Source organism: Erpetoichthys calabaricus, chromosome 4 (assembly GCF_900747795.2).
Source record: "Erpetoichthys calabaricus chromosome 4, fErpCal1.3, whole genome shotgun sequence".
NCBI classification, from domain to species: domain Eukaryota; kingdom Metazoa; phylum Chordata; class Cladistia; order Polypteriformes; family Polypteridae; genus Erpetoichthys; species Erpetoichthys calabaricus.
The window spans coordinates 330,995,672-331,022,250 of record NC_041397.2 but is presented as its reverse complement, the minus strand read 5'-3'; the positions used below and the strand labels follow the sequence as shown (position 1 = coordinate 331,022,250).

The window sequence follows — 26,579 nt, the reverse complement described above, 5'->3', positions numbered from 1 at the left end:
AAACAACACAACCTGTAAGTGCCCAAACAATACCACCTGTACACTACACTTGCTCTAATCCACTGTGCCAGTAATATAGATCGTATAACGGTCACAGACTCAAACCCAGTGGCTTCCCAGACTCAGTGGCTGGCACACGAACACCACAACCTGTAAAATAAACTTGCTGTGCTCCACTCTGCCAGCAGTCGGTGTCAGCAATGGTAACGGAATCACGTCTCCACAAAACGAAACCGTCTTAGTACAGATATGCTTATGTAATTAAATGACATTTCCCTAGACGCACCCACCCTCCATGATATGTCATCCATCCAAATATCGGACGGAATAGAAACTGATTGCCATTCTTGGATTTACGATTCTCTAGAGAATCGCAGGCTTACTTGTGAGGACAGAAGCTTCACTCACAGCTCTGTAAAACTACACCTTTGCTAGTCAAGATATAAACAGTTGAATTTCTGCCTGTCCGTCTGTAGGAGCATCAGCCACCACACGGATTTCTACAGAACTTCACAATTATTATACGCTGCTCAAAAAAATGAAGGGAACACTTAAACATCCCAGTCTAACACCAAGTCAATAAAGCTTCAGGGATAAAAGTCTGTCCAGTTAGGAATCACAATTATTAGCATAATAATAATAATAATAACATTTCCCATGCTCAAGGTGCTTTACAGAATCCGTGAACATTGGATACAAATAATAACCGCATAGAACACTAAAACAGATAAATACGGGATATACAAAGCATTACATAGAATAAAAGACAATAAAGCAGAGTAAGACACTAAATTTAATACTAAAAGAAAAACCTGAACAGATAACCTAATCTGTGATATAACACACACACACACACACGCACACACACACACACACACACACAGACACAGATTATCCTGAGCTTCTGGACAGAGAGGTAAACTGACAGAATGTCAGGTTACGTTAAAGTCCTTCCTGATCAGATGAGTTCTCAGTTGATTTTTAAAAGAATGAACGGAGTCTGCTGATCTCATTAATTTCTTGAGGTCATTCCAAAGTCAGGGCGCTATACAGCTGAAAGTCCTGCTGTCACCCACAGAGTGCAGGTTAGTATGGGGGGCCAGAATCAGAGGACCTCAGTGGGCGACCAGGAGCAGAGTGATGGAGAAGGTCACTGATGTAGTGTGCTGTGAGGCCATTTAAAGCTTTGTAGGTCATCAATAGAATTTTATATTCAACCCAATAAGACACAGAGAGCCAGTGGAGGTGAAGCAGGATGGTGTGATGTGCTCACTGCTGCTGGTCCATGTCAGGACTCTCACAGCAATTTTGAATCAACTGGAGCTGTGATAGAAGATTAGAATTGGCACCTGCCAGTAGGGAGTCACAATAATCAATGTGTAATGTGATAAAAGCAGGGACGAGTGTTTCAGCATTAGAAAAGGAAAGGAATGAACAAACATAGGATAAGTGATGGAGGTGGAAGTAAGAAAGTTTCTTAATGTGGTATATGTGGGCAGAAAAAGAAAGGGAGAAATCAAAAATGACACCAAGATTCGTTGCATTAGAAGGTCCAAAGAGATCACCATCAAGAGTGACTGATTTTGAGCTCACTGTCTTAAGTTGCGCTTTAGCACCAATTTGTAGGAGTTCAGTTTTGGTACAATTTAATTTTGAAGAATTCTGCTCCATCCAGCTTTGTGCTGAGAAAGCTCTGATGAAGTTTCACTTTAAACATTGAAATTGAGTAGAGTACCACCTGCATAAAAATGATAACCCAGTTCAAAGCTGTGAATAATATGGTCAGGGGGAAGCACAAAGATACAGAAGAGCAGAGGGCCGAGGACAGAGCCCTGAGGAGCCCCTTGTGTGTACTGAGCTGAAGAACAAGCTCACTAACAAAGACTAACAAACTCTTGCCTATCAGTCAGATGGACTTAAACCAATGGAGGGCAGTGCCAGAGACCCCCAGCATGTTCTCCATTCTGAACAGTAGAATGTCATGTCTAACCCAAGTGTCAAATGCTACCCTGAGGTATAACAGAATTACTATGCTGGTTTGTCCAGAGTCTGCTGCCATAAGCAAATCATTAGTTACCCGAGGCAGAGCAGCTGATTGTGAGTCAACATCACCTGCTTTGATGCAAATGAAAGTGACAACAGGTGCACTGGAGAGGCAACAGCATGACAATCCCCAAAAAGGGAATGGTGGCCACAGACATTTATTCTCTCCTTATTCTTCCTGACTGATTCTTGTCTAGTTTTGCATTTTTCCACTGTCCTTGTCACTACTGGTAACATGAGACGGTACCTGCAGCCCATTCAGGTTGTACATGTAGTCTATGTCCATCCAGGATTGCACATCCATACGTGCTGATGTAAGAAGGTTTGCTGTGCCTCCCAGCACAGTCTCAAGAACATGGGGGAGCTACCAGGAGATGGGTCATTACACCAGGTGTGCTGGACAGGGCCATAGAAGGGCATCAACTCTGCAGTAGGACTGCCATCTGCTCCTTTGTGTGAGGAGGTACAGGAGGAGCACTGCCAGAGCCCTACAAAATGACCTCCAGCTGACAGAAACAGAGTCCATGAGGGTGGCATGAGGGCCTCTAGTGAGACCAGTGTTCACAGCCCATCACTGTAAAGCTCGATTGGCATTCGCCAGAGAATAGTACAACTGCCAGCTTCGCCATTGGCGCCGCATTCTCTTCACAAATGAGAGCAGATCCACACTGAGCACATATGTCAAAGAGTCTGGAGATGCCATGGTGAACATTATGAAGTCTGCAACATCATCCATCATGACCAGTTTGGAGGTAGGTCAGTGATGGTCTGGGGAGGCATATCTTTGAAGGGTTACGCAGACCTCAATGCACTAGGTAATGGTGCCCTGACTGCTGTTAGGATACAGGATGAAATCCTCAGAGCCATTGTCAGACCTTACGCTGGTGCAATGGACCCTGAGTTCCTCCAATGCCCAACCTCATGTGGCCAGAGTGTGTAGGCTGTTCCTGGATGAAGCAGGCATTGATGCTATTGACAGGCCTGCACGTTCCTCAGACTTGAATCCAATTGAAAACCAGTGGGACGTTATGTATCAGTGCCTCTGATGCCATCAAGTAGCACCACATACTGTCCAGGAGCTCACTGATGCCCTGATCAGGTCTGGGTGGAGATCCACAAACAGAAAAGTAAAACTGGAGCAAGTGGTATGAGGACAAAAGCCAAAGCACAGTATGAGTTAAAAGTGAGGTTAGATTGTGAAAACTGTCACCAATTAAGGGACATTCTACTCAGACTACAGGTGCCGCTAATGAGACCACTTCAGACGTCCTCTGTCAGTTCTGGTCAGCCCACTGCAATAAAGTCAGAGCAGCAGTTGAAGAGGAGAACATCCAAGAGCATCATGGAAGTGAAGGCCCTGTGCTACTGTGAGAGGCTGAGAGAATTAAACGTCTTCAGTCTGGAGCAGAGGACGCTACTTTGGGATCTCACAGCCTTTAAAGAGGATTTGGATGAGTTAGCAGACAAGTAAAGCAGTAGATGGCCAAAAAGCTTGATGGATGTTTGTCCTACAGTGTGAGGTTAACTGTAGTTTAGAATTAAAGAGTGGATTAGAAAGAATATGAAGGGACACTACAGAATTAGGACAGACCTGAAATTCTGGAAATGATAGGAAAGAGAGGAGTAGAGGTGACAACCTGCTGGGGTCCCATTTTAATGTGACGACTTGAAGGCTTGCTGTATTCTCTTAATTCTGTTCATTTTACATGTTGTCAAAATCAGGCTGAATGTGACTTGTCTACATTAACTCAAATCCTACTGCAGACCTGACATACAATGGGCTGAAGACCTTCTTCAGATGTGAGTCTAGCATGGCCTGGTGAAATCGAACAAGAGAGTACAGTCTTGTGACTGCACCCATTGATGTGTTGTTATCAATGTAATGGCGAGATCTGCAAGTCTGAGGTGTTTCACTTGTGCTGCTAATCTGACTTCATCCATCCATCCATTCATCCATTATCCAACCCGCTGAATCCGAACACAGGGTCACGGGGGTCTGCTGGAGCCAATCCCAGCCAACACAGGGCACAAGGCAGGAACCAATCCCGGGCAGGGTGCCAACCCACCGCAGGACACACACAAACACACCCACACACCAAGCACACACTAGGGCCAATTTAGAATCACCAATCCACCTAACCTGCATGTCTTTGGACTGTGGGAGGAAACCGGAGCGCCCGGAGGAAACCCACGCAGACATGGGGAGAACATGCAAACTCCACGCAGGGAGGACCCGGGAAGTGAACCCAGGTCCCCAGATCTCCCAACTGCGAGGCAGCAGCGCTACCCACTACGCCACCGTGCCGCCCGAATTCATCCACCTTTATATAAATAATGTCCTTCTCACCTGGGATCTGTGCTCATGAGGCTTAGTTGTGGCAGGAGAGCCCCCTGACCACCTGACCTGATGTCCAACCGCTCACCCTCCTCTTCACAAAGCATCTTGGGACTGACTGGCTATCCACCCCTCTGCTCTGCTCCCAGTCTACTGACCAATCAGCTCTTGTCCAGCTGTAGTTTGTTCATGTTGTCCAGGTGTGACCGCAGTGCTGAGTGTCCTCTGAGTGTCTTCTGCTCTCTTTCTGTGTCCTTCTCGACTCCATTGCTTTACACTTTTCTGCTGACCGCTCACATTTGCTGACTGTTTATATCGACTTTAGCTTTAGCTTCTCTCTAAAGAGGCATCTGCTAATTAAAGAAGACCAGCACTGGACACGGAGCAGTTTTACAGCTTTAGTTTATGTGAATCATTGAAATAGAAAACAAAACAAAACAAATGTAGAACTCAAGGTCAAGTCGATTGTCGCGTGTGTGCAGCACAATGAAGTTCTGACTTGTGAGTCTCCTTACTCAGATGGGATATCAGCACATGAAACAGTCAAACCTGACAAGGAGCCTGGTGGGAGCTCTGTGGTAAAATTATTAGTGGAAGTGATTGATTTATAATTATGTGGTGACATATCAGGACAGTCATCAGTGCATTTCTATGTCACATTTTGATTTGAATCTTCTGACCTACACTGCAAGATTGGCTTATTATTCTCTTTTTGTTATTTGTCATCTGACCAGACTCGCTGATGTTGTTCATACAACAAGGACATTTGGATCATTTGAGAGAAGGCAGAAGAGTCGCAGGCCTGGGTGGGCCGTGTAATCAATGCCACCACAAGATGATAGCTCCTACCAAACTGACTTCTGGAAATCAATAAGGTCAGCAAAGAAAGAATCTGAGAATTTGGACACCCAGAATCTTCACTTGGTCTTGTTTTCAACATTTGTTTGTTCACGCCGGTTGAAAACCCGCACAGCACAGGAGGTTACTGTTTTTCTTCAGACTTGATTGTAATTATTGTCGTTCATTTTTGTTTTTCTGTCATCTCCATATTTATCATCGCTAGCTGGAGATTGTTATGCCATGATGGACAATGGCCTTATGTTGTGTAGTTCAGGTTAGGGTTAGAGTTATGATGCCAGTGGTGCGAGGAGAATGGCCAGACTGATTTGAGTTGATAGAAAGGCAACAGTAACTCAAATAAGCACTCGTTAAACCGAGGTAAGACCACACAGAGTGCCATTTCTGTCAGCTAAGAACAGGCAACTGATGTTACAATTCGCACGGTGTCACCAAAATTGAATAATAGATGACTGTAAAAATGATCTGATAAGTCACGATTACTGCTATGACATTTAGATGTTAGGATCAGAATTTGGCGTCAACAACATGAAAGCAGGATCCATCCTTCCTTGTATTAACATTCAGTCTGGTGGTGGTGGTGTAATAGCATGGAGGACATTTTCTTGGCACATTTTGGGCCCCTTAGTACCAACTGAGCATCATTTAACACTAAAATCCCTGAAGCCTACAAAAAAACTCGAAATCCCGGGCGACCTTAAATCTGTTTGCACCTCTCCATCAGAGTCTTTTGTTTTGTAAATGTGTTGATCAGCAGAAGCAGCAAGCAGCCTGCTATCCCATCGTCTGCCTTGATGGAGCTCAAGTCTTCCAGCTCAAGCTAAGGCTCCTTATCTGCGTGTGATGTGCCTGGAGTTGTAGAGGGTAAATAATACATTGTTATTTGGAACACATGCATTTCATGTGTGTTCCATGTCTACAACTTCTTCTTCTTTTGGCTGCTCCCGTTAGGGGTTGCCACAGCGGATCATCTTCTTCCATATCTTTCTGTCCTCTGCATCTTGTTCTGTTACACCCATCACCTGCATGTCCTCTCTCACCACATCCATAAACCTTTGCTTAGGCCTTCCTCTTTTCCTCTTCCCTGGCAGCTCTATCCTTAGCATCGTTCTCCCAATATACCCAGCATCTCTCCTCTGCACATGTCCAAACCAACGCAATCTCGCCTCTCTGACTTTGTCTCCCAACCGTCCAACTTGAGCTGACCCTCTAATGTACTCATTTCTAATCCTATCCATCCTTGTCGCACCCAATGCAAATCTTAACATCTTTAACTCTGCTACCTGCAGCTCTGTCTCCTGCTTTCTGGTCAGTGCCACCGTCTCCAGCCCATATAACATAGCTGGTCTCACTACCGTCCTATAGACCTTCCCTTTCACTCTTGCTGATACCCGTCTGTCATAAATTACTCCTGACACTCGTCTCCATCCATTCCACCCTGCCTGCACTCTCTTTTTCACCTCTCTTCCACAATCCCCATTACTCTGTACTGTTGATCCCAAGTATTTAAACACATTCACTTTCGCCAACTCTACTCCCTGCATCCTCACCATTCCACTGACCTCCCTCTCATTTACACACATGTATTCTGTCTTGTTCCTACTGACCTTCATTCCTATCCTCTCTAGAGCATATCTCCACCTCTCCAGGGTCTCCTCAACATTCTCCCTACTATTGCTACAGATCAAAACATCATAGTCCACGGGGACTCCTGTCTAATCTCGTCTGTCAACCTGTCCATCACCATTGCAAATAAAAAAGGGCTCAGAGCTGATCCCTGATGTAATCCCACCTCCACCTTGAATGCATCCGTCACTCCTACCGTAGACCTCACCACTGTCACACTTCTCTCGTACATATCCTGTACAACTCTTACGTATTTCTCTGCCACTCCCGACTTCCTCATATAGTACCACAACTCCTCTCAGTCACCCTGTCATATGCTTTCTCCAGGTCCACAAAGACGCAATGCAACTCCTTCTGGCCTTCTCTAAACTTCTCCATCAACATCCTCAGAGCAAACATTGCATCTCTGGTGCTCTTTCTTGGCATGAAACCATACTGCTGCTCACTAATCATCACCTCACTTGTTAACCTAGCTTCCACTACTCTTTCCCATAACTTCATGCTGTGGCTCATTAATTTTATCCCCCTGTAGTTACTGCAGTCCTACACATCCCCCTTATTCTTAAAAATCGGCACCAGTACACGTCTTCTCCACTCCTCAGGCATCCTCTCACTTTCCAAGATTCCATTATTCCAAGATTCCAATCTGGTTAAAAACTCCACTGCCATCTCTCCTAAACACCTCCATGCTTCCACAGGTATGTCATCTGGACCAACGGCCTTTCCATTTTTCATCCTCTTCATAGCTGTCCTTACTTCCTCCTCGCTAATCCATTGCACTTCCTGATTCACTATCTCCACATCATCCAACCTCTTCTCTATCTCATTCTCTTCATTCATCAGCTTCTCAAAATACTCTTTCCATCTTCTCAACACACTCTCCTCGCTTGTGAGTACATTTCCATCTTTATCCTTTATCACCCTAATCTGATGCACATCTTTCCCAGCTCGGTCCCTCTGTTTAGCCCACTGGTCCTTTTCTCCCTCCTTAGAGTCCAACCTCTCCAACAACTCATCATACGCCTTTTCTTTAGCCTTTGCCACCTCTCTCTTCACCGTGTGCCTTATCTCCTTGTACTCTTGTCTACTTTCTGCATCTCTCTGACTATCCCACTTCTTCTTTGCCATCTTCGTCCTCTTTATACTCTCCTGTATTTCCTCATTCCAACACCAGGTTTCCTTTTCCTCCTTCCTCTGTCCAGATGTCACGCCAAGCACCCTTCTTGCTGTCACCCTTACTACATCTGCTGTAGTTTCCCAGCTGTCTGGTAACTCTTCACTGCCACCCAGTGCCTTCTCCCTAAACTCAACCTTGCAGTCTTCCTTTTTCAACTTCCACCATTTGATCCTTGGCTCTGCCCTCACTCTCTTCCTCTTCTTGATCTCTAACATCATCTTACAGACCACCATCCTATGCTGTCTAACTCCACTTTCCCCTTCCACCACTTTGCAGTCTTCAGTCTCCTTCAGATTGACTCTTCTGCATTGGATGTAATCTACTTCTGTGTGCATCTTCCTCCACTCTTGTACGTCACCCTGTGTTCCTCCCTCTCCTTAAAATACGTATTCACCACAGCCATGTCCATCCTTTTGGTAAAATCCACTATCCTCTGACCTTCTTCATTCCTCTCCTTGACACCATACCTACCCATCACCTCCTCGTCTCCTCTGTTCCCTTCACCGACATGTCCATTGAGATCCGCTCCCATCACCACTCTCTGTCTCTCTGTACTCTGTTCATCAGCTCATCCATTAAGTTGTATCAACAGTAATATACAAGTACAGACGTCTATAAACACTGACTGAGCTTTAGTGGAGTGATGCACGCCACCCACTGCCATTACCCCCAATTCTGTATTACAAACCCCCTTTTCAATGACATTTTGCAAACAGCACACATTCTGGTTTTTAAGTTGCTTCATCTTTATTATCTGTAAACAATTCCATTAAGATCAGCTCCGCCATTTCAGAGTAATGCACCGTTTTTGGGTTGAAATGCCATGAAGCTTACATTTTAAGTTGGGCCAACAGAAACCTTTGATGAAAATTGATTCAGCCATTTTGGTGTAATTAGCGAACAAACCAAATGACAAACAAACAGACAAGATGAGACCCTTAGTGTGCAAAATGGGTCAACATCACAACACAAATGTGAGAAATTCAACAGACAGACAGACAGACGAGAGGTCAGGGTTTTATTTATGAAGCTCACTAGCATTATATAACAGGAATCCATTAACAGACGTCACTGGCTTTCAAAATGAAGTGACAACCGTCCTGCTGCTTCACTTTATTGACTTGCTAAACCCGACATGCTTTATGTAAGCTGGCAGTCATTTTAATGTTTAAATGAAGTCAGATGTTTATTCAGTGTGTGGATTTGTGAAAGTATTGCACATTTTACAGCTGTAACTCGTATTTCTCAATGTTTAGCACTCAGTTTTATAAGCTCATGTCTCTTTTAAATCCTCATGTGCTTGAAGAAACTATCAATAATATGTCATAATATGGCAAATCCCTTCATCCATCTTCTTAACCCGCTTATCAAGGGCAGAGTGGTGGAGCAGAACAATCCTTGTCCTGGGCGCCGGTCCATCACAGATCTTTGTTAAAATCAACGTCTCCCATTCAGAGGACACAGCAGTAAAGCCAACAAGTTTACTTCTCAGCAGAACTCTTGTGGTGGTCACCTATTTGTTAGGACGTTCACAAAGCTTTTCAGTGGCACTTAAATAAAAGTGATTTGTTTGGCTTGTGGAACCAGTTCAGTCCATTCAGATTTTTATTTTTGTATATCATCCTCCATTGAGTGCAGGCTCAGAGTGTTGTAACACTGGCAATACAATTATAAGCTTTACAAATGACTAATTACATAATGAGTACGGATTGGTTTAAAGCACACGACTGTATCTTAATCCGTCTCACGGCCATAGCCCTCCATATTGCTGCTACTCTTCACTGTGACCTGCTGAAAGGGGCGTGGCTAAACATGGGGTCGATTTAAATGTTTAATATGCACAGAGGTGTCCCACCCCCTGTCCCGCATGCTGGTATTGACAGTCGGGCTACAGCAACTCTAAGTGTGATATTCCAGCTTACACGATCTTTAAAATTGGAGTTGTGGGATTGTTATAACAACTGTTGAGTAAAACAAGTGCCATAAACGAGTAAATAATATTTTGTTTCATCATTCAAGTGTATCAGATCTCATCTTTCCTGTCTAATATAGAGCTCAGCAGAACCCAAACGTGTGATGTCTATGAATTACAGTGGGAATTGAATGTTTAGAGACCACCCATTCCACTTGCTGCAGTGAGAACCTTTTTGAGGAGACACTGGGCCAAGTCGAGTAAAAAGGATGGGTGTGGGATTGCTTCACATTTTTAGTTTCTCAGAGCAGACCATTCATCCATCCATCCATTATTCAACCCGCTATATCCTAACTACAGGGTCACGGGGGGTCTGCTGGAGGCAATCCCAGCGATCACAGGGTGCAAAGCAGGAAACAAACCCCGGGCAGGGCGCCAGCCCACCACAGCAGAGCAGACCAGTTAATTAAAATTATAAATATCCACCTTAACTAAAGGATAGGTGTCTGCTTGTTGGTCTTTGTGTCCACCCAGTTGCTATATTTGTTATATGCCATTTGGTATGGGGTTCATGAGAACAGTGCTAATGTTTGTGATGCGCCATTGGTTAGAATGAAAAATTAAACACCTTTTTATTACTAAATGTATTACAAAACCTTAGTATGGGATTCGTAAAAGCAGTGATAATGTTTGTGGTGCCCCAGTTGTTAGAATGAAAAATGCCATCCATGTTGTTGGGGGGGGGGGGGGTGCTTTAAAGGGTTAAGCCCCTGATCTTTTCCTTGATTATGTAATAAGTGAACCCCCAACAACTCTTCTGTCTTATATTTTGATAAGAGAATTGCAAAACCTTCAAGGGCCAGCCTCACCCCACTCTTCTGTTTTATACATTGGTAAGATGATCATGAAACTTCTAGATGGACCTGACCACCCAGCCCCTTCTCTTCGGTTTTATATCTGAGTAAGACTTCACATAAAAAAGACACAAGAGGGAGCTAAGACCCTGATATCTGCTATTTGTAGAGACCCCTGACCTACAGACCTCCGGAGCTTCACACAGTTACAGTGAAGTTAATGTTAAGGTTGTGGAAGGCTTATCAGACTAAAATATTGACGTCTGTCAATTAAGTCAACTAACTCCACCCACTTGGAGCTCAAGGGTGAAAGCTCCAGGCTGCAGAGATACCAGACTGCAAAAATCTGATATGGGAGTTGTAAAAGCATTGCTAATGTTAGTAATGTGCCATCTGTTGGAATAAAGAACACAATGCATTTTCCAATAGAGTCCAGTAGATGGTGCCCTGCTAACAATTCATCTCAACACGCTGAGGTGGGCATTGATGACTTAGATTTCAACCCGTCTCAGATAAATAACACAGCTAGTCGTAATAAACAAATGGAGACGCATAAGAGGCTCTGTCTAATCTGTTATGTTAAGTTACTGGTCAGCATTACAACTGATGTTATTATTTGAGTGTTTGTGCCCTGTGGTGGAGTGGCGTCCCGATATGTGGTGTTGGGGGTCCGTCAGTACAACAAGTGCTAGCAGCAAGTGCAATTTGAGCAGAGCGGGCCATGCTGCAGAATTAACACCCGGCCGAGTGAGAGGACAGGACAGGACAGGATGGGGGACTCCCTTTGACTTGGGCTGCTAAAACTCACACTTGTGCAAGATCAGCGTTCAAATGAAAGTGAAGGCAAACTCCTTAAACTGTTTAGGGCTACACAATGTCTTGTTTAATTCATTTAAGTTAAACACTCACATGGGAAGACGCACCAAAGACGAGTGCCTGACGGCCTTTTTTCTGTTGCTTTCTGTTTCATTAACTGTGTGGTAAAGACAGACCCATTACAGTGTGAATTTTACACTACATTAGTCTCATTTGGATTGTCTCTGATATTTAAGCAAATGTTCATTGAATTTATGTTCAGATGTCGTTGGGCTTCATTACTAAACTAGCAGCTTTGAGTCAATACTTTCATATTTTTATTTCTGATTAATCTAAAAGTCGGTGGGTGTGGGAAAAAAGGCCCACCGGCTCATCAGTAGTGCTGGTGACTCTGACTGCTGAATTTAAACAGACCCCTTGTGAATGTGAGTGTGTGTGTGTCCGGCAGTGGTCTCGTGCCCCACCCAGGGTTTGTTACTGACCTGCAGCTTAGCGATGTCCCACAATGCATTGCTTTTTGAGGGCTAATCAAATAAATGTGTGAGTGATGACACGACATGAGAGACGAGGGGGCTTCACGTGCAGTTCATATTAACAGACCACCTGTGTAACAAAAATAAATACACACTGGCACAGAGTGCTAGAAACACTCATATGGACAGCAACTATCTATCTATCTATCTATCTATCTATCTATCTATCTATCTATCTATCTATCTATCTATCTATCTATCTATCTATCTATCTATCTATCTATCTATCTATCTATCTATCTAACACTTCACTAAAGTGTCATTAGGACAGAAGTGACGACGAAACAAAGCCCCCTAACTCATTCAAAGTCCTTCACACAACGTAATTAGGTGTAATTCATGGCAATTGAATCAAAAACGCTAACATACAGGCAAGAACTTCTACTCACTTAGATATCAGTCAGCCGGTCAGTCAGTCAGTCGGTCAGTCAGTCAGCCAGTCAGTCGGTCAGTCGGCCAGTCAGCGAGTCAGTCAGTCGGTCAGTCGATCAGTCAGTCAGTCAGTCAGTCATTCATTCAGCGAGTCAGTTAGTCGGTCAGTCGGTCAGCCAGCCAGTCAGTGAGTCAATCAGTCAGTCAGTGAGTCTCTAACCTGCTTTGTCCTGAACAGGAATGCAGGGGTCTACTGGAGCCTATCGCAGCTAGCATGGGGGGCAATGTAGGAACAAACCCTGGACACACACACACACGCACACATATATAAATATCAGGACTAACGGTGTCATGTGATCTCCTCACTTTTATTAATTTGGAGACGGGCTGTGCATTAAAGTGACTGTCACAAATCCACCCTCACAGTGTCAGGTGTATCTGACCACTGCAGTGCTGTCGCCCTCTAGTGAAACTGGAGGATTTGTTGTGTCTCTGCCATTCCAGAACTCTCTATTAATGATGCTGCTGCTGTACTTCCATGATGCCTGACACATGTCGGCTCTTTACGTGCACTGGCACTTTGAGCAGCTTTTCCAGCACCAGCATATATCAGGGTGTCCCGCTCAGTTCCTAGGGGTCCGTAGTGGCTGCAGGTTTTCATTACAACCATCTTCTTTATTTTGCCTTCTTTAATATTGACAACCTATTTAAGACACGCAATAATGAGATACAACAGATGACCAGCTAACCTGTGCCTACCATACAATATCTAAACAGGAGCAGCTGAAAGATGAAGAAGAATAGGGGCTCAGTAGTGTTTATCTGCTCAGGTCACAATACATTTTACTGATGGTCAGAGAAAAAAGAAAATCAACATGTTTGGGAAATGTCTGCCCTGGCAGTATGAGACCACCAACAAGCCATAAAATTAAATAATGAGTTTAATTAACAATGAGAATCGACTGCTAATTAAGAAACTGGTTAGGGTTTGAGGCCCTCACTTAGCTGGTCATCTGTTGGCTCACTAACTTCACATCTCATTTCTGTTTCGTGCCATTTATGAAAAATTAAGCAATTTAGAGGACCAAGTCTTAAAAAACAAGGAGACTAAAATAAAGTAAAAAGAAGTCAATGAACAGCAGACACTGGGAACTGATGAAGACGATGGTTAGAATGTAAACCTGCAGCCACAGTAGCCCTCCAGGACCAGAGCTGGACACCCCTGAAAGACACACATGTAAAGTGACCAACAGGCCACCTCACCAGACAGCTGATGGCTTCTTAAAAGCAACCCCTGTGAAAAGACCCCCAATGACAGCCACTGTAACCCCACAGCTCTTCTCTTCATGTAGGACTCTGGGAAGTCAAACTTTGTGAAAGGTTCTGCTTGGACACAAAGTCACAGAGAGATAGAAACATGTAGACCACAGGTACGTGATGACTAAAGCCTTTAAAGACACTCGGCACATTCTGTTCTGCTCATTCTTGGTGGGCTCTCCTGCTGAACACTTCTTGTCTGACATCTCTAAGAGGACCTGAAGACTGTCTGTGGTGAAGAGGAACAGCCAAGACATAAAGTGAGAGCTGGTGAGTCTACAAAAGGTCTTTAAACACCAGTGAGCCCAGTGTGCCGACAAATGGGTCTGGTGGGCACTTTGTGGCACTTTAGTGGGGGTCAGCAGGTCACTTTGTGTTTTAGCTGCTCGTCAGTTTGTGTGACATTTGAAGTGTCCTGTCCTAGTAATTACTGCCCAGATGTCACCAAACGCCTTCTTCACTGTCCTCTTTCTGCTCTTTTCATGTCAGGTACTGAAGCTCCAGTTGTCCTCCTGCTGTCATCTGAGTCTCTGAGTGGTGAGGAGTTTTTACAGGTGAGTTTGTCTTCTTACTGATTTGATGATCCTGCCACTTCATGTCCTCTCTTGGTGTGTCCCACAAGTGCTGGCCCACTTTCATTCATCTCATTCATTCTTCTTTCTCTGTCCTCTTGTCTTTTCCTTCTCCATTTCTCTCACTCTCTTGCTTTTTCTAATTCACGTTCCTCTGTTCCTAAGGAAAAAATGACCTGAAAAAGAAGGAGAAATTCTGAGACAAAAAAGGAGTATAAAATTAGCAAAGTTCTTGAACAAGTTGTGAATATCCTGGCCATCCAAACCAGTCCTGAGTGACGTCAAAAGATGGCTGTGAAAGAGAAACTGGTGGGCATTGACCCCAAAGGTCATAGACGTAGACCCAAAACAGACCAGAAACAACCCCAAAATAACACCGCAGAGAGTTAAATGAATAAAACAAAAAGGTGACCCTGACACTGGCATCGTCTGTGAGAAGGAAAGAGGCAGAGATGATCAGGCAGATGGGCGCACAGAGAGGTGGCACCTGAGGAAAGGAAAGATTCCAAATGAAAATCGGAGTTTCAAGTCAGTCAGGGGCACACTGGTTAGAGTTGTGTTACTGGGGTCACTGAGGTGATGTCACCAAAGTCACAGGGTAGATTAAGAGAAACAAATGAGGGGAGCCAATCAGAAGTCTTGGGGTCAGTTGTGCTCAGTAAGTGGGACACAAAATGATCAGACGTGTCTTGGGTAAAGGAGGAGTGAGCTTTTGGTGGATTGCCTTCTGTTAGTTGAGTTTTCCTGTTTACTGTTTAGTGATGCAGTCAGATAGAACATCCTGATGAAGGACAAACGAGACAAGGAAAGTGAAAAACACACCACAAGACGTCATTGAGGATGAGATTAATGAAGTTAATGTAAAGATCAGCAGAGGGAATCGGGACGATTCTGACGTGAAGTCTGTCACAGTGACGGGCTGATTCTGCTGTGGTGATGGCAGCTCTGAGTCTTTAGCTGCTGCCTCCTCTCACCTGACTTGAGCTGTGCAGTCTTTACAAACAGATTTGGGCTGAGGGCTACAGCGACATGTGGAAAAATGAATTAGCGTGTGGTGTGAAGATGTCTGCCCTGATGTGGTCCAAGTGGATTTGACGATCATGGGAGCATCTTGAGATGTCCCAGTGCCCAGCTGACATGGCAGCACACCAACATTCAGCTCCCTCTATTCCTGTATTGAGGAAAGACATCATCACTTATCATGACATTAAACCGTAACGGGCTAAGACCCCTGCCTGGCTGAGGCCCACTTTATACCTTCTGCGTTTTTCAATAAATCAGCCCCACTCTGGATAGTGTAGACCCCCCAATTTATAAAATGTTCTAAATTTATATAACTTGAATGATTACAGTCCTTCCTTTTACACGTATCATACATCACAGTACTTAGAGTTCTTTATTCCACTGTGCTGTCATAACGTCACGTTAGTTCAGAGTCCCTGAAAGGTGTCAGGAATTCCTATTAACTCTTTAAACTCATCCTCATTTATACCCATTTAACTGGCTATGACTTAATACGTCACTCGTTCTTCATGTTCTACCCCACAAAATGAAGGGCAGACATTTCTCTTTCAGTTTGTTTACATCCGGAGAAATAGTTTTGCTTTACATGTCTGTTACAGAAGAATAAGTTGCAAAATTCACTTGGAATGCTAATCATATTTCCATAGGTGTTGGTAGAAGTTAAGAAACCAAAAAGTGTCAGGGAATGTGTCAGGAGCATCCAGACAAAAACTGTTCTGAAGTCTGTACAAGTAACATGTCGAGTTTCACTGTTTTGAAGCAGAACAAACAGGATTCACTTTTACTGTTTTCACAAATTCATTATCAGAGACCCCGGCCTATGTGAACGTTTGAAGGGCTCATCCTACTCTTTTACAAATATATAAAGTGAGAAGTCAAGAAAAATCCATCCATCCATCCATCCATTGTCCAACCTGCTATATCCTAACTACAGGGTCACGGGGGTCTGCTGGAGCCAATCCCAGCCAACACAGGGCGCAAGGCAGGAAACAAACCCTGGTCAGGGTGCCAGCCCACCGTTGAGCGGTCAAGAAAAATGTCTCCTTTTATTAGCTAAGTAATAAGATTACAATATGCAAGCTTTTCAGGCCCCTTCTTCAGGCCAAGATGTCATCCAGAAACTGGAGTCCCCTGTGTTTATAGAGACACCAGGACAGACACAACATTGGAAAATCTTTAAGGGAGACATTTTAAATGAACAAAATTAATAGACCTCTTCAGGCTAACATTCATGTAGCAAGAGAGGAGAACAATGTCTGGTCAAGATCTTTGGATAAGATGACTGTCCAGCAAAGTCTTTTGAGGTTTCTGATAAGTTTTTCCATAGAATGTGGGCCTGTAGTCAGGTTGTCTGTCAGTCCGAGAGATGCCAACAATCCTCATATCTGGCCCTAAAACTCTTGTCTCTATTCACTCCATGTTGGAATGTGTTCAATTTAAGTTAAACTTCCCATTTTTTTCTCTCTTGCTGTGTTTTGAAGTTGCCCATAAGCCCTGTGACTTTAAAGACCTTCTCACAGTGTCCATGGCTGTTGAAGTGGGCTGCTACAGTAACATCTGTGTTGCCAGGCTTGATGTGGCACCTGTGGAAATTCATTCTTTGGTGGAGTGTTTGTCCAGTTTCTCCCACACAGAGTGCAGTGTCAGGACATTTCATACAGAGAATGAGGTGGACCACATTAGATGATCTGCGGGAAAATGACTCCTTTACACGATGTTCTAGTCGGCAGTGTGGTATAACTACAAGGACTGTATTATAAATGTGGGCACATGTTCTACTTCTTTTCTGTTGGCAGGGAGTTGTGCCATTTTCTGTTGGTTCACTTAGGGAGCTTCAGACATTTAGTTGCTGCAGGTTTAGTGGTTGTCTGTATGCCGGGAGGGGAGGTTCTGGAAATCCATTTTTCATTGTTTCGTCATTGTGTAGCATTGGCTGAAGTTCTTTTATAATTTTTCAATGTGCTTCAACATGTGGGTTGTAGGTGACAACAAGGGGGATGCGGTTCTTGTTGTCTTTGTTTTTATATTCCAGAAGGTTGACACGGACTGACAAGGACAGAAATATATATTGTAAAAGATAGCGTGGCCACAGACAGACACGTCACTAAAATGTCCACAACACACACGTTTATTCTCCCTATTTACACTATATACAGATTCTTGCTCAGTCCTTGTTCCTTCAGCCGCCTCCACTCCCCTCTCGCAAGCTCTGTCCTCTTCCACCCGACTCCGGCTCCCCAAAAGGAGTGAGACGGCCCCTTTTATCTTGCCCCGGATGTGCTCCGGGTGCACAATGATGAACTTCTGGCAGCCCTACCCAGTGTGGCGGAAGTGCTGTCCTTGCACCAGGAAGCACTCCGGGCGTACACCATCCCTGGTCTGGTAGCACTTCCTGGTGTCATGGAAGCGCTGTTCTCCAGGGTTCAAGGACCATCCAGGTGCTCAGAGAAGAATAGTGCCGCTCTCCCGCTCAATCCTTCCTCCAGGCGTCCCTGGCCATCTGTCACAATATATATATTAACTGTTCATATTAACATTTACTGTTCATCCTCAGTGTCTCCTCAGATGTTCTCTCTGTGCTCTCAGGTTTCTCTTTAAATCTCCTCCTCGTCCTCCTCCTCCTCACTGAGCACAGACAAACTTTCACTTTAATTTCTTTACAAGTCACTTCTTTCTTTGCTTGACAGACTCACTCTGCCTGTTTCTCCTCAGACTGAACAATGGCTGAAGCTCAACTGTGTGGATTAGTACAGGATGAATTCACCTGCTCGCTGTGTATGGACATCCTGACTGACCCCGTCTCCATTCCCTGTGGTCACAGTTTCTGTCTGCAGTGCCTGACGGACTGCTGGGATCAGAGTCAAGTGTGCCACTGTCCTCAGTGCAGAGAGAACTTCACCGCAAGGCCTGAACTTCACATAAACACTGTGCTGAATGAAGTCGTCAAGAAATTACAGAAGGTAGGACTCCGTTCTCCTCCATTTCAGAATTATGCTGACCCTGGAGATGTGAAGTGTGACTTCTGTTTTGGGAAGAAGTTCAGAGCGGTGAAGTCCTGTTTCACCTGCCTGGCCTCTTACTGTCAGACTCACCTGCAGCCTCACTTTGAAATAGCAGCCTGGAAGGACCACAAGCTGACTGATCCTGATGAAAATCTCTGTGCAAAACACCAGAAATGTCTGGAAATATTTTGCACAACTGATGAGACCTGCATCTGTTCAATGTCTGTGGTGACTGGTCATAAAAATCATGAATTTGCTGAGCTGGAGACAGATAGAGAAGAAAAAGTGGTGAGTGGGATTTAGTGCTTAATAGAAATGAAGTAACAGGGGCTAAGGGATTTGTAAATGCAGAGTAACAAAGGAATCTATTCATCCATCTTATAAACCTGATTTTCAAAGGACAGAGAACAAGCTGAAGGCCATCCTGGTGAAACCTTGTGCATGGAATGGAATAGTCCAGGATGTGATGCCAGGTCCATGGACAGTCACGTTCTCTCATTACTCCGAGTTGAGTTTCTATCTGCTCTAATCCTTTGGGTATTTAATGCTGTGGTGGGCAAACTACAGCCAGCAGCCCAGAACTGACCCCTGAGAGGAGTATGAGAGGCACGTGAGCTACTCATAGACATGTCTACCATTTCAGCCCTCACAAGATGTTGCAGTTGGCTCATGTAAATGTAGTTGGCCACAATGCAGTATCCTCAGAACGTATCTCAGTACCCCACAACATGAATGGAGACAGTGTGTAGTGCTGTGACATGGAGGAGGAGAGCGTTTATCTGCACGTTTGCTTTGTGAGTTTGTATGTGGCTGAGCTCAGGCCTTTTTAAGAGACACATTACAGTGACATGTCAACCAAACGATACTGCACTACAGAACCAGGTCTGAGATTCTTACAATAAACGCAGTTACAAATGTCAGTGTAGTATTACTGTGAAGATAGTGATTAGAAATCCTAAAATGTAGTGGAGCAGTAAGGACATTTTGAATGTCAAAGCTATGACTGATTGTTCCCCTAATATATGAGATGAACTCACTGACTTCAACAATGTGATAATAAAGATCACAAACACACAACACTGAGACGACAATTGAACCGACGCCCAGAGCTTTAGCCCGTATATATGGAGTAGGGTCGCTATCAAAAATAACTCCCATCTTTCCACATTTATGGCACATGCGTAATAACAAATATCAATTGTTTCTTCTTCTATAGAGAATGCCTCATGCGTCCAATGATGTATTTGTGATAGTTTGTTCACGCCTGAGAATTGTACTCGTAATTTATAGACGCAAGCGTATTTTTGTAGAAGCAAGTTTAATTTTCAGAAGCGCAAGCATAACTGACACGTGTGAAATGTAAATATATCTTATATTATTAAAAGTTCTTTTTGACAGTGATCTTACTCCATAGAAAATAAATAAAAGTACATCTTCTGTTATCCTTATGTTATGAAAATATTACATTTTTTACTGGGGATTCATTTCCCAGGTACTCCCTGCAGGAAGTTATTCATGTTGGTTTCCTTTGGGTGCTCCAGTTTTCTCCCATAATCCAAAGACATGCAGGTCAGATATGTTGTCGATGCTAAATTGCCCTTTCTGTGTGTGTGTCGGTCATGTGATAGGCTGGCACCCTGCCCTGATGATTCCTTGCCTCGTGCCTGGTGATTGCTGGGATAGACTCCAGCTGCCTCACCACCTCTCCCTGTATAAGCAGGTTAAGGGGGCCGGTGGATGGATGGTTTATTGCAGTAAATGCGTTTGGGATATTTTATAATAAATCATCTAACAGCAGGTCTGAACCACAGACAGAGAAAGTGAAAGATGATTTGTGTGGACCTCTGACAATTTATGAACTTCAGCCATAAACTGAGCCGATCTCTCCATAGTTCTGGTGTCCTGGCTGGAAGGTGGTACAGAGCCCTCCGGCGCTGGATTTTCTGTTTAGTTATTTTATAATTATGTATAGATTTTCACCTGCAGTGTCAGAGTTTCCAGAGGATTTGAGATCTCTGGATGTAAAGTAAGCTTTTGACAGAGATGAATAAGGATATTTGTGAACCGTATTGTGCAAATTTGGGTTTGGTCTCCATGTGGATTCAGCTACTGTACTGTAGTTGAGAAGTCTTAGTTTGTGTTAATTAAATGCTTTTTCACTATTTCAGTTTACAATGTGAAACCAGACAGGGCGGTCAGTTATCAGCAATGTTCTTCTGATTTCATTTGAACCCCTATCTACCCACCTATGGAAGCAGTCAGAGCTAAAAGGCCTTCAAAAAGGTGTTTCTTTATGTTAATGATATGGTGCTCGGTGTCTCAGATCACGGTCACGTGTATTAGATCTGTTAGGTGAATTTCATAAAAGTCAATTAAATAAGAGTGTTCTCCAGTCTGTGAATGCCAAACTAAACCTGATTGCCTTTGTGTGATTGTGTCAGGAGATTTAAACTGCAGTAATCACTCAAAGATATCGAGACACTCTGAACGAGAGCAGAGGCTCCGAGCGGCTGGACATCTTCTCTGAAAGTCTACTTAATTTGATTCATTTTAGTTCAACAGCACATCCTTGTTTAGCTCTGTCTTGATAGGCAGATCCTCCACTCCCCCTTATTCTTTGGTCAAGAGTCCTGTCTTTAATTTGAATGCTCAATATTATGAAAATGCATTTCCTACTTAGAACTTTTTTGGAAGTATCTATTTAATGACATTTTAGAATAAACTGCCTGTGTTTTGTATGTTGTGAGTAAATGTCTGATAACTGACATGAGGATCACGTGGCACATGTGATGTAAGATTATTTTTTCCTTGGGTGTTTTTATTTCATTTGCTGTTGCACAGAGTTGGTCGCCATTGGCTTGTATCATTTACTGTTTTTTTATCCTATCTCCATGAAAACATGAGATTACAAATTTTTCTTGGGCATCACTATACAACATGTGAGGTAAGCAACATATTACCAAAATGTAATAATTTAAGATTGGAGTATTCCTTTAAATTGGCCCTGTAACTGAACTAATCCCAGTCACTCACGTCTCAGTGATTTCACTGATCTCAACTGACAAAACACATCACAACATTCTCACAAGTCTGACTTGGGTTATCAAATGATGGAGTAGGTCCTGTCATTGCATCCATTACATGTCCAAGTCCTCCTGGGTTTCTTCACCTACACAGTCCAGTATGTTATGGTGTGTGTGAACTTCTACGTTTCAAGAACTTTCATTCACTTGTCTAACTCTTCAAGCTCAAACTCCATCTTCACTCTAACTGGTAAATTAAACCTTTCTTTTAATCTTGTGTTGCTATTTATATTTTTGAGTCAAATCTCTGTGTCACCTACAGTGTGACACAACAATGTAAGTTGTGTTACAAAATTTAAAAGAAGCGCATTGTAAAAATGTCAGGCCTCACAAAGAGAACAAGAACACAAATAGTGAAGGTGAATTCTGATAAGACCACGCGTGTCCTCTTGTGTGTCCAAACAGAAACAGCTGCGGGTGACACTGAGTCACATCAGGAGGAGACTTGAGGAGAGAGAGAAGAAACTGTGGGAGACGAGGAGGGTGATGGAGCAGAAGAAGGTGAGTGGAATTAAGATGACACATCAAATTAAACAAATCAGAAATAAATGAAAAGCAGAAGAGCCATCAGAGCTTCACTGGTAATGATGAGTAGAGGCACAGCAAGGAGAAGGATCAAAGATGATGTTTTATTTTATCCTCAATGACATTTCACAGTCCACAGTGTTTCTTGTTTTATTCATTACAGATTCAGACAGTAGGACCCTAAATTAGTGAAACATGGACTCCCCCACCTAAACCCGTGCTGACCGCTCACTAACACTCCTTTTCTTGACGTGTGCCACTTAATCTCTCCTTTGCTAATTGTTACCATTAATGCACCTGTGTTCCCTTTTAGGAGGCAGTAGCTCCCTAGTTGGAATAAGTTCTTTTATAATTGCAGCATTTTAAGTAACCGAAAACTATATAGATATGATATTAAAAGGCGATATCCCTCCCATAGTGATACGGCAGTACGGCAGTACAGATCACATAAGAGAAAATAACAGCTTTCTTTAATGACGATTTATGCAGCATAACAGATGAGGAAGCCATGACAACACTTTGTGTATAGTTTGTCATTTTCGTCACTGCGCTGAAAGGATTTTCAGGACGGATGACGTAATCTTCAATCCGTCCATCGGCTTCAAAGTATTTGCCTGCTGTCCAAGTCTTTTTATACTGGTTTCTCCACATGTAGGCCCTTACTTAGGTTCCAAACAAGGGAAGAAGATTTTGTGCTGACTTTTAACAGAGGACAAAATAGTATACAGTGCATCCGGAAAGTATTCACAGCGCATCACTTTTTTCATCACTGGATTAAATTCATTTTTTTTCCTCAGAATTCTACACACAACACCCCATAATGACAATGTGAAAAAAGTTCACTTCAGGTTTTTGCAAATTTATTAAAAATAAAAAAAACTGAGAAATCCAATGTCCATAAGTATTCACAGCCTTTGCTCAATACTTTGTCAATGCACCTTTGGCAGCAATTCCAGCCTCAAGTCTTGTTGAATATGATGCCACAAGCTTGGCACACCTATCCTTGGGCAGTTTCGCCCATTCCTTTTTGCAGCACCTCTCAAGCTCCATCAGGTTGGATGGGAAGCGTCAGTGCACAGCCATTTTAAGATCTCTCCAGAAATGTTCAATCAGATTCAAGTCTGGGCTCTGGCTGGGCCACTCAAGGACATTCACAGAGTTGTCCTGAAGCCACTCCTTTGATATCTTGGCTGTGTGCTTAGGGTTGTTGTCCTGCTGAAAGATGAAACCGTCGCCCCAGTCTGAGGTCAAGAGCACTCTGGAGCAGGTTTTCATCCAGGATGTCTCTGTACATTGCTGCAGTCATCTTTCCCTTTATCCTGACTAGTCTCCCAGTCCCTGCTGCTGAAAAACATGCCCACAGCATGATGCTGCCACCACCAAGATTCACTGTAGGGATGGTATTGGCCTGGTGATGAGCGGTGCCTGGTTTCCTCCAAATGTGACGCCTGGCATTCACACCAAAGAGTTCAATCTTTGTCTCATCAGACCAGAGAATTTTCTTTCTCATGGTCTGAGAGTCCTTCAGGTGCCTTTTGGCAAACTCCAGGTGGGTTGTCATGTGCCTTTTACTAAGGAGTGGCTTCCGTCTGGCCACTCTACCATACAGGCCTGATTGGTGGATTGCAGCAGAGATTATTGTCCTTCTGGAAGGTTCTCCTCTCTCCACAGAGGACCACTGGAGCTCTGACAGAGTGACCATCGGGTTCTTGGTCACCTCCCTGACTAAGGCCCTTCTCCCCCGATCACTCAGTTTAGATGGCCGGCCAGCTTTAGGGATAGTCCTGGTGGTTTCGAACTTCTTCCACTTACGGATGATGGAGGCCACTGTGCTCATTGGGACCTTCAAAGCAGCAGAAATTTTTCTGTAATCTTCCCCAGATTTGTGCCTCAAGACAATCCTGTGTCAGAGGTCTACAGAGAATTCCTTTGACTTCATGCTTGGTTTGTGTTCTGACATGAACTGTTAACTGTGGGACCTTCTATAGACAGGTGTGTGCCTTTCCAAATCAGGTCCAGTCAACTGAATTTACCACAGGTGGACTCCAATGAAGCTGCAGAAACATCTCAAGGATGATCAGGGGAAACAGGATGCACCTGAGCTCAATTTTGAGCTTCACGGCAAAGGCTGTGAATACTTATGTACATGTGCTTTCTCAATTTTTTTTTTTTTAAGAAATTTGCAAAAATCTCAAGTAAACTTTTTTCACATTGTCATTATGGGGTGTTGTGTGTAGAATTCTGAGGAATAAAATGAATTTAATCCATTTTGGAATAAGGCTGTAACATAACAAAATGTGGAAAAAGTGATGCGCTGGGAATACTTTCCAGATGCACTGTACATCTGTCTTTAGGCTGACTATACATTCCTCCAGCTGTCTTTGTCCATCTTGTCCTATGCTTGGCCCAGCAATTCTAAATGCTGAGCTGCTTTGTACTAAATCTGGCTCAGCTATGCATATACAAAGAAAAGAAAAACAGATTTAAAATGTCTGCACAGAGACAGTGACATTAAACTTAATATGATAACAATCTGTGATACATGCTAAGTTCATGTTAGTACCCCTCTGGTTCAAATGTAACCCATCCCAGCCCACTTTATCCTTCTCCATGATTTCAGGTATGTATTAAGCGTTATCTTCAGTCTTATCTGCACCAACACATGGCATAGGTAAGATGTTTGAGATGATCACTTTGTAAGTTCTGCTCCTCAGCTTTGCTCTTTACTCTTTAAGTTTGGTGAACAAGTGTGTCACTCTGAACTCAGCTGTGTCATTTGTTCAATGACATGTAGATAACATTGGCAATGACAGCCATTGGCCAGGAAGGTAACACACCATATGAGACTGTCTCTGGAGCAAACCTTCATCTCAACTCCCTAATAATTCAATCCCTAACTATCACTACTGTTCCCTTTTTCTGGTGACTGGTTGGAGGTCATCAATTAGGATGTCTCATTCCTGCCTGGTATCTCAGGGTCTTAAAGCTCACCATCCAGCTATGAAAGGTCATGTAAACAGATGGACACCTCTAGCTTTGGGGTTGACGATCATGGAGAATGTTCACCTCTTATCTTACACTTACATCAGACTTTGACCCACCTGTTACTACACCAGCCAATGTCTTGGCCTCGGCCACTTTAGAGTGCACACTAAACCCCAAGAACATCTGCGTGAGCCAAACAAATATTAACCAAAGTAACAATGGCAGACTTACCAGTAACAATGAGCTGTTAATCAATGAATGAGATTTACATCAATCTGGAGATGTAGACTCACAGCCCTGAGTCTGACATTGGAAAAAGGATGAGGGACAATAAATAAAGAACACAATCGTGTTTAATGTCTCCAACTGACAGGTTTCATGTCATGACCAACATGGACCATCTCACAGCCCAAAGCAGGACACAGCTACCCCACACAGTCTCTGGTCCCTAAAGACTCTACAATTACCTTACAACACGCAGGCTTTTCTTTACAATACACAAACTACTTCTCTTCTTATTCCCTCCATTTCTCTAATCCCAAGTTCATCTCACTCAGCTGAGCAGTAGAGACTATTTTTATTAACAGACTCAGTGGACTGTCCAGCACATGGTAAACACCCCAAAGGCCTTTCTGAGTTAGAGTCCTCATCAGATAATGTCACTGTCCCCCAGTAGATCCTTCTAATAGCTCTACTGGACCTCAAAAGGGCTAAAGTCACACAAGTGGGAGCACTGCTAGAGGGAGACTGCCACTCAGCATACTGGATGAACATATTGAACTGGGAAACAGTCTCCCACCGTCCTCCATTATTCTACTCTCTTGTTCAAGCAAGGTACCACCAAATATCTTGGACAGGATGCCAGCCAATCCAAACTATCCTTTACAACATCAAATACAAACAAAAGTGTCTCATGACTGGTAATTCTTATCATGTGACTCAATTCAATTTCATTCTTTATTCAATCAGATATCAGTGGAAAGAGAGGTAGAGGAAAATGAGAAGAGCTTCACTGATCTGATGCACTGCATTGAAGAAGCTCACAAGAAATTGGTTGAGAAGATTAGAGAACAAGAAAAGAGAGAAATAGAGAAGGCTGAAGGAGTCATGGAACAACTAGAGAAGGAGATCGAGGAGCTGAAGAAGATATATGCTGAGCTGAAGGAGCTTTCAGAGACCAAGGACAACGTCCACTTCCAGCAGGTGAGAGCAACACTTACAGGAAATCTGAGCAGACGGGGGTGTGTGGACCCTGAGAACATTTAAAAAGAAATTTAGAAGATATGAGGGGTTAATACATCATGGTAAGAACAGGCCTTTCAACCCGTCACATAATGTCTTTTCAAATTCCCCTAATATTATCAAAATGTACAAAAGTCTCTGAGTTTCTGCTTCCATCTGCACTTTTTCCATGTATCTACTCTTGTCTGTGTCAGGAAATAGATTTATATAAAGTTTATGCTCAAGTAACTTTATTTTATAAGATGCCACCTGACAAAAGATGACATAAACTCCCTTAATATTTTTAAACCCCTCTGTCAGGTCA

General features: G+C 43.4%; 2 long non-coding RNA genes across 3 annotated transcripts in view; one reads left to right on the top strand and one right to left on the bottom strand.

The window, feature by feature from the left end:
• LOC114642945 (uncharacterized) overlaps window positions 1-26,579 on the bottom strand; it is a 214,671-nt gene that overhangs the window by 129,639 nt on the left and 58,453 nt on the right. The gene's annotated exons all lie outside the window — the stretch shown is intronic.
• LOC127527390 (uncharacterized) lies at window positions 13,703-14,397 on the top strand. The gene is made up of 2 exons (XR_007934704.1): window positions 13,703-14,113; window positions 14,333-14,397. It is a non-coding gene; the product is annotated as an uncharacterized LOC127527390 (long non-coding RNA).